Source organism: Arvicanthis niloticus, chromosome X, assembly GCF_011762505.2.
Source record: "Arvicanthis niloticus isolate mArvNil1 chromosome X, mArvNil1.pat.X, whole genome shotgun sequence".
NCBI lineage: Eukaryota > Metazoa > Chordata > Mammalia > Rodentia > Muridae > Arvicanthis > Arvicanthis niloticus.
The window spans coordinates 84,230,848-84,247,225 of NC_047679.1; the positions used below are offsets into that span (position 1 = coordinate 84,230,848).

A 16,378-nucleotide genomic window follows, 5' to 3' on the forward strand; every position below is an offset into this window, starting at 1 on the left:
TAGGTCACCTATATCTTTAACTAGGAATGTCTTTAAATAGAAACTCTTACATTCTAGCTCTATTGGAAAGCAGCCAAAATAAAAATGAAGTTTGTTGCTTACCACTGAGAAAATGTTGGGGAACCAGCGGAAATTTGTTAAAATTCAATGGCCAGCATACTCTCAGTGGACAACAAAATATGAAAGGGCTATTTAGAGTTGGTTACATTTACTGGTGAGTAACCACGCGGGAGCAAACATTTATAAATTAGAAGAGAGGAAATCTTTAAAAACTACATATCATTTGCATCCTAAATCAATGTACAACAGTATGGTTTGAAGAGATGCTTTGGAAAAATATCATCAGTGAGCTCTCCATATGTGCATACAATTCCTAATAGGAAGGCATTTAAAGGATTCAGTTTCAAATAGTAATTTCATGAAAAGAAATTTTCTTGAGCAGAAACACCTATTCCTAGAACTTGGCTGTCTGGCAGCCAATCATGATTATACTAAAATATTAGTTGTTGTCAGTAGATATTTCAATCAAAACTTAAATAATTATTTAATAACATATGGAAATGTGTCTTTCAGTTTTGATTAGGTATCTAGTTGTAATTACAAAGTATGCATGAGGTTTTAACAGTTGATTTTTTTTTAATACAACCATTCTACTAAGACACTGAGGAATGCATTAGTATATCAAAATTAAAAACCAAGCCAGGGTTTTTCTACTGATTTCTATTTCCATTATTTTTGTTAAATGGTATGCACTTTACTACCATTAAGTCTAAAATCACAGCAACAAAGTGCATACTAACCTTTCAAAACAGTATGTCCCGAATTGGGCTCAGAGTCTAGTGCTTACTTTCTGGGGTCAAAATGCACTTGCTAATTGAAATAGCTAATAAATAGTGTTGTGCAGCTAATAGCATGTGAATAAGTTTCAAAATTGTTGGCTAGAGGTTATACAAGAGAAGAAGACTGAAGTCTGGATAATTGTGAAATGGTAATGGGGGGTTTTGCATGGGCGTGCCTTTTTGTTACAGACTCCCACAGTTAAATCACATTAGAATAATTAGGATCTCTTTTCTGCTCCATTTGTGCGAATGGTTTTAGTCTAGCGTCTCTCCAGCTTGGCATATCATTTATGGCTGCCTTTCCATCCTTCACTTTTCAAGTCACATTTTCACTTTCAATCTTGGTTCAGATTGATTGTTGCTGAAGTAAAACACTTGCAGAGATTACTTACTAGCAAATGTAACCTGTTGGACCAGATCCCATTTTTCTCAGTCAGTTATGTTATGATGTCTGTAGCACAAGTCTCAAAGGGAAAAAATGAGTTAAGTGTTTAAAAAGCCATCTACATTGTGATAGCAAAACCCACAATAAAAGCAAAACAGATAAATTGTTAACATTTTGCTTTCTTCATTCCTGAAGAGACAGACTATTTAAGCTTATATACATAGAGAAGGTTATTGATATACTGGTGATGTTCAGACATCAACTGACTCCGAAACATTAGTTTTGCTTCTTTGTGTTCACTTGTGATTTCCTGGGACTCTTAGTTTGTTTTCCCAGTGAGGTCAAGCACATTTGTCTTTATTAAAGGAACATTACACAGGAAGTTATTTACTTAAGGTAAGATACTTTTGTTTTATGTTGCTTTCAGTCTTTTGTTTCCCTATCATGTTGCTACTTGCTTTGGCCCAATGACAATGATGACATGGAAGAGAGACTTCCTGGAGGTCTGGGTAAGGGGAGTGTTTTAAATGTGCACTATGTTATTCCTCATCAGTCTTCCAGCTTATCCTTATGGTGTATAGAGAGCAGACAGAAGAGTCTAATAGGTGAATGCTGTCTTGTGCTTAACTGGATAGTCTTATATATAGTTTCATGTTTGATAATATACAGTGTTTTGTTTATATGTTTGTTTAAATTTCACAATATAGTAAAATTGAGTGTACAATGGATAAAAAATGCTGTGTGGAACATAGGTAATGAGAATGGGAGAGCATGTCTTCCCATTCTTCCCTTCTGTTTAGTTTCCTCATCAAAATCTTCCAATGAGTCAGTACCCATCTGTTGTTGTTATTATTATGCATTAATTATTTTATGTAGAAATACACATATTTTTACTCTGTGATAATCAGATTTGAGTTGGTTTACCTTTGAAGAACATTGAAGAATGCTTCATCAAATCTTTAGCACTCAGATGTGCTTCATTGTACTTTATGATGTCTTTTGCTTTTGTTAATTAAAGAGATCCAGGTTCAAGCTTACATGCTTACTCTTTGTGGCCTTGCCAAGGAAACTCAGACCTTCTGTTTTTCTTCTCATTTCCCGTCTCTCTAGTTGAAAACAGTAGAATGATTAAGTCCATTATTCACTAGCATTTATGACTATTTAGGTCCTTTATTCTAGACAGGGATCTCTTTCCTTACATTTCTGATGCAGAGGGTGTTTCTTATGCACCAGACAGAAGACCAAGGGATAAAATTTTCTACTTCTGTACTTGCCAAATGTTGAAAGATGACTTAACAGTTGGAAGTTCTCTCGCTCTCTATCCCCCTCCTCTTCCCTCCCCCTCCCCCTCCCCCTCGCCCTCCCTTTCCATCTCATTTTATTTTGCAGTGCTGGGAATTGAATGCAAGGCCTCTTGTATATTTGACAAGTGTTCTGAGTGAACTAGTTTTAAAAAGAATCTCCTCCAAGAAACAAATCTCATTGTTTTGGATGATGTCCAGGTGTTAGGGTAAAAAAAGTCCATACTGTCTTTCTATGTCATAGTGGGCATGCCCAACTTATACAGGAAATAACAGGACTAGAGTTGGTTGGCTTAATGTGTTTGTTACCACCCCCACACTGTACTCATAATGTCAATCATCATTTTCATTTTCTAAATTTAATATATGGATAAGGTCATTTGGAATGTATATTCTGTTAAAATTGGTTTACTTTACTTAAAGCTTTCTGGAAACACATTGACAAATAAATTGATACAGATACATGGCAAAAATGCCTATTTCCTTTTCTAGTAGAGGGCACATATTAAAACTAGATTGTTTTCTTATTGTTGTTGTTTGTTTTGTTTTAAGTTTCGAGTTTTTTTTTATTAACTTTACATTCCTATCACATCCCTTCCTCCTTCCAGTCCCACCCTTACAAATCCCTCCCTTCCCATTATCCCCTCTCCTCCTCATAGAAGGGGAGGCCTGCTTAGGTACCACCTCACCTTAGGACATCTAGGACTAGGCAGGACAAGGCACATCTCTCCTGCTGAGTTCAACTAGGTAGGGGAAGGGAATCCAATGGCAGGCAATAGAGTCAGAGACTTGCTTTAGTTATTACCCACCTGAAGACCAAGCTGCACATCTGCTATAAATGTATAGGCGGCCTAGGTATAGCTCCTGCTTTTTCTTTTATTGGTGGTTCAGTCTCTGTGAGCCCCCATGGGCTCAGGTTGGTTGACTTTGTAGGTCGTTTTGTGGTGTTCTTGACCCTTCCCTCCAGCTTACTCAATTGTATCCCCCACTCTTCAACAAAACATCTCAAGTTTGGCTGGGTCTCTGCATCTATTTTAATAGTATGTTTTGGAGAAATTATTCTCTCTTATGAAATAGGCCACTGAACATCTTCTAATTTACTGCTTTTTAGAACCTGACAAATGATGTTTGTGGAGTACATGTGAATATTATCATTTGGGCTTTTTCCTTACATTGTCTTGGTTTTTGTTGTTGCCCTTGTTACTGTTTCTATTGCTGCTGTACAAAATTTCAAGCTGTGTTGTGAAGTTGTTGGTATCCAGCTCTTCCAGCCTGGATGTCCAGATCAAAGGCCATAGCATCATTGTTGTAGGAGTATGAGTTTAAGTTTGTACCAAAAGTAAGTCATCATGCAGTCAGTTTATCTGTAGAACTTCTCTGTGATCTGCAATTGTAAATAAAATTGTAGCTACCAAAATACTTGAATCAGGAACAACATAGTTTCTAGAAATGAGGAGGACCTGAAGACTTACTGGCACATAATGGGCACTTACAGGTATATTTTTGGATAGACATATATGAAATGATTCAACTCTATGTAATGAGAGAATTACTATATTAGAGATTTATGGTATTATGTCATAAATTGTTGATGAGTTGGGTAGCTGCTTGCTTTCACTAGAAATGGGCAACCTTTAAAATTCCCAGAGAAGTAAAAGCAAACAATAAAGGAAGAAATAAAGGTTATATGAACTAACTTGCCTGAATAAGCTCAAACCCCTTCAGATTGTAAACAAAGTAACTTCTCTTATGAGTCAGATTGTTATATAATTCTGAATAACATCAAGTGTCCTTTCTTTGAGTTCTTTGATGTTTTGTTTAAAAAATGTGGGCCAGAAGTAAAGCTGACTTAAATATATTCATACAGCATCAAGTCAACAAAAATATCAACAAGACGGTTTTCACTCGATTTTCACTTTATAAACTTATTGTAGTGAGCTAAGATCAAGGAGAAAAATCCTACCCAACTATCTTTACTTTAGTTTAAATAGACATGCTAGTACTTGGTGCTTGAGTATTTTAATTATTTGGGTGGGGTGAGTTCTCTAATGGAATTTAGATTTTTGAGGAAAAGAAATGTTGGGTGGGAATGATTGGCTAGGTCAGTAGAAGTATTGCACGATGAAGTTTTGAGTGAAAGACAAAGTTTAGAGCAAGTTGAGAGTAGGCAGAACATTATTCATATTAGCCTGAACTTGTGGCCTGGATCACACTCAATGAAATGCTTAGTGGAGAAGATGAAAGAGAAATAATTTTAGAGTTCATACTCATTGGGTTTTATATGGCCACAGGCATAGCATATTAAAAATTCTTACTGAGCATGCAGCATTCTACTAGTCCTAGTGTGTGGGAGGAAGGAAATGAAATGAAAGCTTATTCAGTCAAAACTATTTAATCTTATGGAGATAAATGAATGGCTAATAAAATTATAGTAAACTAATGGAATAATATATAGTTATCAAGATGATATTGGGATTTAGACCATATCCATCCACTAAAATGCGACTATAAAATGATAGTAACTAATAAAGCAGAACATACTGATGTTTAAAATGTGCACTTATGCTGATTAAAATTGAAATAGAATTTCTGATGAATTTTCACATTTATAGACAAATAGATTTTTTCCTATAAAGATGCCTTAAGGTTATAATAAAAAAAATTTCCTATCTCATACTTGAAGTGATTTCTCAGAAGTTAAGTGTAATGGTCAGGCTTCTAGAGAACTTGAGTTCAATTCTCAGCATCCACGTGGTGGTAGCTCCCAGTCATCTGTAATTAGGCCTGTTCCAAGGTGGGATTTTTATGACCTCTTCTGGCCTTGGCCTCCAGTATCCACATAGTTTACAGAAATACATGCAGACAAAACACTCATATCCATTTAAAAATAAAATGAAAAACAAACAAATGAATCCAGTTTACTGAAAGTAAGTACTCTTATTTAAATATGTCACATATTGAACTCCTGCTGAATAACACAAGAAAATTGGATTTAATATTAAACTTTCATACTGCAGGACTCTAAAGATAGGAGCGTGGGAGAAGGTTGAAATTAATGGTAGACGCTCTACAAAAGATTGGGAAGTTGAGAGCAAGTCTCTTATACCCAAGTGGAATCAGACTGGGCTGGACAGAAGGCAGGAGGACCATCATAGGAAAGGACACATTGTCAGCAAATAGAGATAGCAAGGTATGTGGTATATGTGCCTGGGAGAAATGTATTCATTACTAGTTTCAGGTTTTAGTAAAACACCTGAGAAAATCACTATAAGAAAGGGTTTATTTTAGTTCAGTTTGGGGACATATTCTCTCATGGTGGGAAGATTATGGTGTCAGATGCTTGAGTTATCTGTTTGCATTGCATTTTCAGTCCGGAAGGAGAGGGCAAATGTTAATACTCATCTAGCTTTCTCCTTTATATTCAGTCAAGGAACCCAGCAGGAACTGTCCTGCCTGTATTTAGGGTGAGCCTTTATTTCTATTTTATTCAATACAGTCTAGAAACTATCACACAGTTAGGACCAGAGAGTTCTTTCAACAGTAATTCTCAATCTCAGGTTCAAATCAACAGAAACCATCCCAGGTGTATGTCACCTAAGTGGGTGTACAACAAGTTAAGTCAAAGAGTGGTAAAGATTTTACTTTCCATAAGAATAATGTCAAATGACTATACGGAATAGCTAGGTGGGCAAAACCAAAATCTGAAATGATTCTCGTGTGGGAAACCAGAATTTGACATGGAAGACAAGTACAATTAGTTTCTATTTATATTTCATCAACATTTTATTTGGAAACCTTACAAACCTACATAAAAATTATAATGGCCATACATTCCTCACCTTGATCAATGATTATCTGCTGAGAGGATCTTTTTTTAAATGAATTGAGAAGAAATATTTTTAAAGTCTGTTTCCATGACTGTTGAGACAAGATAATTTTCTCCTTTGTTGTATTAATAAAATGAGTTGTAGTGAATATTTTAAACAGTAAGTCGATCTGCTTTAAGGTAATAAATAGGACTGGCTTCGCAAACATCCTTCATCAAGATGTATCATTCATCCGAAATTGACACAAAATATTTTGGTACTCCTTGCATAGTTTTGCTGAATATTGTTGTGCTTTATTCATGAATATAATGTCTTGTTATTTTTTTAGTATTGCCTTCATTAGATTGTATGAGAAATAAATTTGCTTCCTAAAATGACTTGGGAAAACTTCTGCTTTCTTTTATATAATCGCTTTTTATTTTTTTTACAATCCAGTTGTTATTCCCCTCCCAGTCTCCCAGTCTTCCTCCCCCTGTCTCAAAGAGGATGTCACCCCTCCATCCCCCATGCCAGGCCTTCCTACTCCCTGGGGCCTCAAGTCTCTCGAGGGTTAAGTGCATCTTCTCACACTGAGGCCAGACCAGGCAGTCCTCTGCTGTACATGTGTCAGGGGCTTCATATCAGCTGGTGTATGCTGTCTGGTTTGTGGCTAAGTGTCTGAGATTTCTCAGGGGTCCAGGTTAGGAAGACCAGTAGTCTTAACTTCTGCTTTCTTGCATTACATTTTCATCTTCAAATTATTAATAGTGTTGACCCCAGCAATTATTTGGACTTGGAATCTTGTTTCTTTGACATTGAAAACTTGATGCTGTGATATTTAAAATTAGATCCAGGACTATGTATTTCTTTTCTTTTTTTAAAGTCAGATTTGGTACTTTGCGATTTTTGAAGGGATTAATCTATTTCAAGTATTCTTTTAATTTATTGGCAGGGAAGCAGACACACACATTTGTCTCTTAAAACATCTATTGCTCCTTATGATGAAAACTTTAACAATCCTTTCTTCTAGTTTTTGAAACATACAGTATGTTGATTAATATGTTTTTTCTTCATAATTTAAGTACATTCTGCTGTACATGTGTCAGGGGCTTCATATCAGCTGGTGTATGCTGTCTGGTTTGTGGCTAAGTGTCTGAGATTTCTCAGGGGTCCAGGTTAGGAAGACCAGTAGTCTTAACTTCTGCTTTCTTGCATTACATTTTCATCTTCAAATTATTAATAGTGTTGACCCCAGCAATTATTTGGACTTGGAATCTTGTTTCTTTGACATTGAAAACTTGATGCTGTGATATTTAAAATTAGATCCAGGACTATGTATTTCTTTTCTTTTTTTAAAGTCAGATTTGGTACTTTGCGATTTTTGAAGGGATTAATCTATTTCAAGTATTCTTTTAATTTATTGGCAGGGAAGCAGACACACACATTTGTCTCTTAAAACATCTATTGCTCCTTATGATGAAAACTTTAACAATCCTTTCTTCTAGTTTTTGAAACATACAGTATGTTGATTAATATGTTTTTTCTTCATAATTTAAGTACATTCTGTGTATGGTGGAGAAAATAATAATAACTATCTCAGTGTCTGATGTTTGTTGAATTTTACTTTCTGTTCTAGTTTATGAACCTATGCTGCATAGTTTTATATCAATCTTGATACAACCTAAAATCAACTGAGAAGTGGGAACTTCAATTAAGAAAATGCCTCCAAAAGATTTAATTGTAGGGCATTTTCTTAGTTACTGATTGATGGGGAAGGGCATAGCCCATTATGGGTGATGCCACTTCTGGGTTGGTGGTATTGTAAGAAAAAAAACCAGGCTGACCAAACCATGAGGAACAAGCTACTAAGCATCCCTCCATGGTCTCTGTATCAGCTCCTGCCTTCAGGTTCCTGCCCTGTTTGTGTTCCTATGCTAACTTCAGTGATGGACTAAAATGTGGAAGTATAAGCCAAATTAAACATTTCCTCTCCAAGTTGCTTTTGGTCATGGTGTTTCATTATAGCAACAATAAACCCTAACTATGACAAACTCGGTTGGTGAACATTGCATATGAATAGTTAAGTTTTGCTACACATTATTCAGTACTTATCAATAAAGTCAAGGTAATTGATAACAGTTTTTGTATCTTCTATACAATGTCTGGTTTGTGTTACTCATCAAATAAATTAGTGAGATGATTTTTTATTAATATGTCTAATTATAATTGTGGATTTGTCTTATTATTCCACTACATTTGACAGTAATAGCCTCATAAATTTTGAAGCTCTTGTCAGTTACATAAATTTAATATTGTCTTTGCAAAGAGTAACCTTCTTTCCTTAAAAAGTTTCTCTTTGTCTATGGCAATATATCTGCTAGAAGACATAAGCTTGTTGTTTTCATGATATATTAATCCTTTATTATTAGCATTTGTAGTTTTAAGTGAAAAGTATGTTTTGTTGTCTGCATATTACTAAATGTTGCTTTATATTCAGCCTGAAAACTTTTTTCTCTTTAGGTAGAGAATGTAGTTCATTTGCTATGAATGTAATCTTGCTGTGTTTGGAATTTTGTCTATTCTATTGTTACATATTTTGCATTTGTCTTTTCTCATTTTTTCCCATTGTTGTTGTTCACTCATTTCTCGTTTATGATTCAGTTTTGTTAAATGAATAATTTTTTATATTCCATTTTGTGTCATGTCTAGTGACTTACTTTATAGCTCTAACTCTTTTTCTTATGGTCACTTAGAGGAGAGGTCTCAATTTATGGCCCATGGACCCATACAAGCGTCTCTCCATGGCACATTTTTATAAATAAAATTGTATTGGAAAACAGTGACATTTTATTTTTGTATATTATAGATGAGTGTTTTGCACTCCAGTTTCAGAGAGGAATACTTACTATAAGCAAGGTATTGGCCAAAAAGCCTCAACCATTTTTAAAGGCTTAGTCTTGCTTTACTGCTATTTGCAGTCTTAACTTTACAGTGTCCATACAGAATCTACAATCTGCCACTCTATGCTTCACCCATGACCCACAATACATTTGATATTGTATTCTTTCTGTTTATCTCTAAATGCTTATACTTGTTATAACCCTGTTATAAATCCAGCTTTCTTGGACTTGTTACTTCTCAATTCACCAATATGATAACCTTTCCACAGCACAGATTACAGTTAGCGAACTGCTTGTCTTCTGTGTTTGCATCATAACATCTTTTACATTTATTATGAAAATGTCTTAAGCTTTTGTTATTTTCCCAGGTACTTAAGAGGATTAGAAACTGTAGTTTTTATATTTGGTTAATGTATTTGCTATTACTTGGGCTTTATTTTATTCCTGATAGTTTGAAACATTTTTTTACTCCTCCCCTTTTTCTTAGATTATAAAATACTCCTTTTACTGTTTTACAGAGCACAAATATGCTAGAAAATTTTGTTGTTCTTATGTAAAAATATATTTTTTCAAAATTTTAGACGTCCTTGCCCTGGATATAGAGTGCAGGACTGACAGCTTCATTAGTCTATGGTGTTATTGCATTAATTCTAATGAGAAGCCAGTGGTCAATCTTATTTTTTTCTCCTTCTGTGTGTGGCATATATTCTTCTCTGATTGCTTTTGACAATTTGTCTTTGGTATTACCTATGATGAATATGATCCTGGGATTCAATGAACTTTACATGTGTGTCTTTGTATATGTGTGGATATGTATGTGGGGGGGGGAGAGGGGAGAGAGAGAATATGATAATATGAATAGCTCTGTAGAAAGGAAAACTATGTAACGAAAATCCATTCCTTTCAGTTATATCACAAAGAATAATATAACAGCGAGCATGAGTTAATAACTAAGTCCATTACTTTGGTTATTGTTAATATATCACTAATACGTAATATGATTGATATATTAAAGTTCTTTATGACACTGATTCTTTTTAATTAGAAATGTGTAGATAATTATACTAATGAAAATAGTTCATTAGTTTAATAGCTGAAAAGTCCACAAACAATTCATTTGCAAATTCTACCCAGTTCTGTGGCGTTGTCTGCATACAGAAGTTAGAATGCTTGGGATCACCTTGGATTTATTTCTATTCACAACATTGAAGAATGAAAGGACAATTAAGAATAATTACACCTTCTTAATTTTGATTTGGGACTTATCCCATACACAAGAATATCTAAGAACTTTAGTAGAAGGTCTCCTCCCTTCTCTAGCTTCTAAATGAAAGGGTATTGCATTTGCTGGAGAGGGATTCTGAATTCCTGTTATTTCTGCTAGGGTGACTTTCCATCATAACCAGACTCATGTAGGCATGACAGGGGAAAGTGCATCCCTTGGGATTCTACAGGTGTAATTTTCACTAAACGAAATATGTGCCTGCAAAGCACACTCTTAATGCTTACTGTAGGTTTTTTCCCAGTGGAGAGCTGATACCCAGAGATTTCTTAAAGTATTCAGGGTACACCCTAATCCATCAGAGAGATACTGAATATGTAGCTTACCTTTTTTATATTCAAATTAATGTCCCATTTTTCCTTCCATATATTTATTTAAAACCACCACAGTGAAGCAGAATGTTTTATGAGGATGGCATAGACTTTCCTCCTCGGACAGAAATGCTTTGACATTCAATGACCTTCCCCCAGGCAAAGAAGAGTCAGCACTACTTCTCTCTGCCTGTGTGACTTAGGAGAACTGTATCTTAAGTGAGCACTCTCTAAATGGCTACAGACAAGAAACATATGTTTTTTTTAGAGATTCTCATTAATCCCTTGAGATGAATGACATGTACTTGGCATTGTTTCTTTGTGAAAGAAATAAGATAGTGGTTGGTGGTAGTACAAAACTAAATTCTGCTAAGGGATATTGTAGATACAAGATGTTTATATTAATACACCCAAATATGCAAGCAGACTGTGTTAGAAGTCTTTCCTGGATACTTTGGTGTAAAATGGACTAAGGCATACTCTTTGCTCTCAAAGAACTCAGTAGATCACAGAAGAAGGGAGACATATGACTCATATGTTACTATAAGTCGGGCACTTTGCTAAAACATATGCCTCCTCATAAAAAAAATCACTAATCTAGACCAGTACTACACTTGTCAATTTGTTTAGATACAGAGAAAGAAGCTTTGCATGGTTGAATAATTTGACCACTTCTTTCTAGCTAGGAGGTAGTAGAGCCAGATTTCAACCCAGGTTTATTTGGCCACAGCATTTTGCCATTAAATACTCTGTCATGCTGTACTTTTGTGTGCACATCACTGCACTCATTTTCCAGTTGAGATATTTAAAGGGCAAGTTCATTTGAGGTTTCTAGCTATTCAGAGACAAATCCAGACCTCAAATCATTGTCTGACTCCCTTGTTTAGGCTTTTGTCCTTATGTCTTTTAAAGGGTGTGAAATAGTACGAGTCCTTGAGAGAGGCACGGATACAGTTCTGGTGAATTTTTTTTTTTTTTTCTGTCTTGAGGTCAGAGTTATCAGGGAAGGCTTCTTGTAAGAGATGCCATTTGATAACTAATAAGAAAGGCTGAACTGAGAATAGCGATGGGAAACAGTATTTTAGATGAGATCAATAGCACTAAGTGTGTGAGTGTGTAAAGTGATTACAATTTTTGAGTACTAAGCAACCCGGATAGTGTAAACCCAAGTAATTAGGAAACATATTTGCACAGAAACAAGCAGTTAGACAGATGGCGTTTCCAATATATCTTATGTTTTTAAAATACAGGATATATATTGAGAATCTAAGAAGGAAGTGTAGGCTGTGGTGTATCAGTTGGGAGAGTAGGAGGCAAGGTTGCTGTGACTTTCAATCCTGGGCTCGAGTTTTTGTTCGAATGCTTTCCATTAGCTATAAGAGGAAGGGCCAATCACAGCTTCGTCTTCAATTCTGAAAGTATAATTTTGAATAAAAGAAATTACTGAGTAAGTCATTTCTGTCAATTACAAATTGAAGCTTACTTTTCTGTTTTCTTCAATGTTCAGCTGAGTGGAACGAATGATTTTCAAAAGGAATTTATTTCTGGTCTTCGAATTACCAGCAGGTGGCAGTGTGACACATTCCTTCTATAGAAGTAAAGTCGCATTTTTTTTTTTCTTTCCCCCATGCATGCCTAGCTCTCTCCAGGGCCTGAAATTAGAACTGTTTTTCTTGTCACCTGGGTGTGATTGGTCTAATATTTACATATGTGCTAGTTTCTGATGGCTCCTTGGCTCAGGGACTCACTGGATCTTTCTATTTTCCTCAAGGAGAGTGCAAAGCACAGCTCAAGTTAACTTTTCAAGTGGCCCTTCACAGTTAGGAATTCAAACTGTAAAAACATAGAAAGGCTGTAAGGTGGAAAGATTTTGCATTTGGCAGTCCTCCACCTCAGCCACTCTGCTTTTAAAGTGCTTCCTTCCTTACCAGCATCTACTTCTCACCAAAGCTTGGGTAGTATGCAAAACGTTCACAACTGCCTTGATCTTTACTCAGAACTTTCTTGCTCTTTAATAGGCCACAGCTCAGTTCATCTTTAAAACAGTCCAGGGTGACAGGTCAGGACACATATTAACATAGGGCTACTGGATCCACTTCTTCCTAGCTGTCCATATTGCAGTTCTACCAGGTGCTGGTAATGTAAGAGCTGAGGCACATTTCAAATCTCTATTCCTCTCCATCCTCACCAGTGCCTTCATATCCTTTCCCTCCTGAATACTGCAAATGGCTCTAACCTGAAGCCTTCAGCTTTCAGCTACTCCTCTGTTACCTCCCATCACCCATAACATGTGTAGGTGGAGTTTGAAATTATAGATATTATGCAATTTATAAGAATTTATCTAGTCATCTAATATATGTGGATTAACTATTTCCTGCAAGATGTTTTCCTATGAAAGAGACACCCTTTTGGTTCACTACTACATACTGGGAAAAAAATTCAGGTTTCCTGTGTGGTATACGATCTGTGGCATGTCAGATCCTTCTTGGTCTATTCCCTAATTCATGTCCCACAACATATTAGGTTAGGACCTAATTTTATATAAATATAAAATAGTTATGTCACATGTATGTATAGATGTAAATATGTCCTCATATATACAGGTGTTCTTCAAGCTATTGTTGGGATCCATCCTGATAACCCATCACATATGAAAAATCCCGTTAGTTTAAAATGAATTTCAAAGCAGCACAATTTAATGATATAGTATACTATAGAATATTACATTCATCTTTGTGTTCTGATAATGTTGCTGACCATGAACAGTCAAGTGAAATTGCTCAGGGTCACGAGAGAATGTCGTGCTACATGTTAGTAGTGTGGGAAAAGAGCAACACTCAAAATTCAAAATAGACCTTTTGCCAAATGCATACTCTTGTGTTGAAAACTTTAATGTTAGATTTTAAGTTGAAGACTATGTACATAATCCATGTTGGCCCCCAGGTGGGATCAATCTTCTTTCTGTATACCCCTCATAGATGATATACACATCATTTTTAGTTACCTGTCATTCTGAAAAAGAACTCTTCACTTGTGAGCCCTGGGTATCTCATCCTCTGTCTTACCTCACTTGTAAATCCTTCCCTACTTTCCCCTTGTTGTCATAAAACTCCTCATATTTAAACACCTATTTCAAGCATTGTACTCTCAGGGTAGTTTTGTTTGGATTTCTCCTACCCCTCCTGATCTTCTAGCTAGAAATCATTGTTTTTCTTCCTCAGTGTTTATTTCACATTTTGTTTCTGCTGCTATGTTAGAGTTGATCATATTGAGATTTACTTATTTGTATGTCTATCCTTTGTACTATATCTATAAACTTTTGGAAGGCATAAATAGTTGGTTTGAATTTTTTGGTTGTAGTAGGCTGTCTTCTGTATCATAGTTGATCAATAAGTACATATTAGATGGTAGAAAAAAATGCACGTGGATTGTTGAACCCTTGCTGCCTTGAAGAGCAGAGGGTTTGTGGTAGAAAGTTATTGAGCAGCCTGAATTCCTAAGCATCACGTGAATCTGACAGTTTGGAATTATGGCTGAGATAGCTGAGTACATGGGCTTTCATATTTTGATGAGGAAAATTTAACAGTGGTACCCCTGAAAGTCTATTTACATCAGCAAAATTACACACACACACACTCACACACGCCCGCGCACATGCGCGCACACACACCCACATGCATCAGTTCTTGTCCATATTTCTATGCCAACTTTCTTTTCCTGGTACACAAGAACATGGAAGCTGTATGAAGGTACTCACTAAACTTCAGAATCTGCCAATATCAAAGGGGCTCTCAGCACAAATATGTTTAAATTTTGTTTTTAGCCATGTATCTTTGCCACTTCTTTTTCTAATTGTTCCTTTATATTCTGTAGTAGAGCTTGTGAATGAAGCTAAAATGTCATTTACCAACTTGTCCTGCTACTTTACTTAGTGAATGTCATGACTGGGATGCTACATAAAACTATTATTAAACATTGTGACAATTTGTCATTTTGTTTGCTATTATTTCCTAGTCTGAATAGGGCCTTTCTACTTCCTCTAACCCCCATGTTTTGAAGCCCAGGGTGTAAAGGTTGGCTGCTTGTCTATAAAAACAAGAAAGAGGATTGATAGCATTGTGCCCTGAATAATCTTACTTTCTCTTTTCCAGTGTGGTTTTCAAAATTATTCCTCGTACTTTAATTTTCTGAATATTAAGATCAGGTTTGCCATACTCTGACCTCTTACTGGTGTTACTCAAAGTGACTTGTATCATCAGACTTCTTGCATCCTCCCGTGAACATTTCTTGGTGCCCTTTCGGGTGCTCGCAGTGAAGGCTTTGTTTGCCATTTTCACATTCTTAAATATTTATGCTACTTTAATGTCCACTTGGGAAGGCAAGAAACCAAGAATGATCTTTTGCATTATTTTGCATAAAATTAACATGTTGAATTTTTTTCTACAAACCCATAGGTTACAGATTAATTTACATAAACCTGACATTCAGGAAGCTCAACATTTCCCTTGTCAAAGAAAATGAAATAAGTCAGGACAATCAAATGTGAGTATATTTAAAGTATCAGAAAATGAGATAGGCAAAGGGTGAAACTTCTTATTGTTAATTGTTAATATGCACAGAATTTTATTTTTCTTTGTACTTTTTTTTGAGACAGCTTCTTGGTAGGTTGTTGAGGCTGGTCCTGAATTTGAGATCCTCCTGCCTCAGTATCCTAAATGCTGATGATATTCCAGCATAAGCCAACACATTCAGCTTCTCATGAAATCTTAGTGTATAAAGGCATCAAAACTATTTTGTCCCCAATGTAAGAATCCCACTGACAGCCCATCACTCAAGTGATGAGCCAGGGGACAGTTTCCCCTTCAAAACAAAATGTTCACTGAAGTAGATACTTTAATTTTGGAAAGCTTTTAATGGTAGGGAGCAAATCTCTTCTTGTATGCATTTTTGCTAATGGATCATATCTCTGTGTCCCACAGCCAGTCTAATCCGTTTTAATCAGAATTTGTAGTTGATGGGTAAGGATTAAACGAGTCCACAAATGCTCTGAAACTGATTGAAAAATTCTTTGTAGGAGCATGTGGGAATATAGTTGCATATCTGTTACTTTCCTGAAAATTGTAAAGGTCTTCTGTGATTCTCCTTTCTGGTCATGTTCTATAAGCCAAATATATGGCTTATAGAGTTAGTACCCTGTGCATTGAAGGAATAAATCTGGATTTAGATTACCATTTTCTTGTTTCAGACTTGCTTTTCTTACTAATTTCTTTACACGTGTGATTAATGAGTGTTTGGATTGCTCTATTTTCGAGAGGCTAACATTGCCTTCTGTTCAGCTCCTAATTCCGATTGTGCTTCCAAACATCTTGTCTTCACAATTTACAATTGAATGATGGTGGTCTCTAGTTATTTTTAATTATTTCTCTTAATTTTAGAGATTCTAATTACATCATTTTCTCATTCCATTTTCTCTCTGAAAACTTTCCCACATAACCCTCCTAGCTTTTCTTTTTTCTTTTTTTTTTTTTTTTTTTTTACAAATTTATGGCCTCTT

The 16,378-nt window shown here is 35.6% G+C and overlaps 1 protein-coding gene across 1 annotated transcript in view; it reads left to right on the forward strand.

The window, feature by feature from the left end:
* Il1rapl2 (interleukin 1 receptor accessory protein like 2) overlaps positions 1-16,378 on the forward strand; it is a 1,120,259-nt gene that overhangs the window by 77,812 nt on the left and 1,026,069 nt on the right. The window lies entirely within an intron of this gene.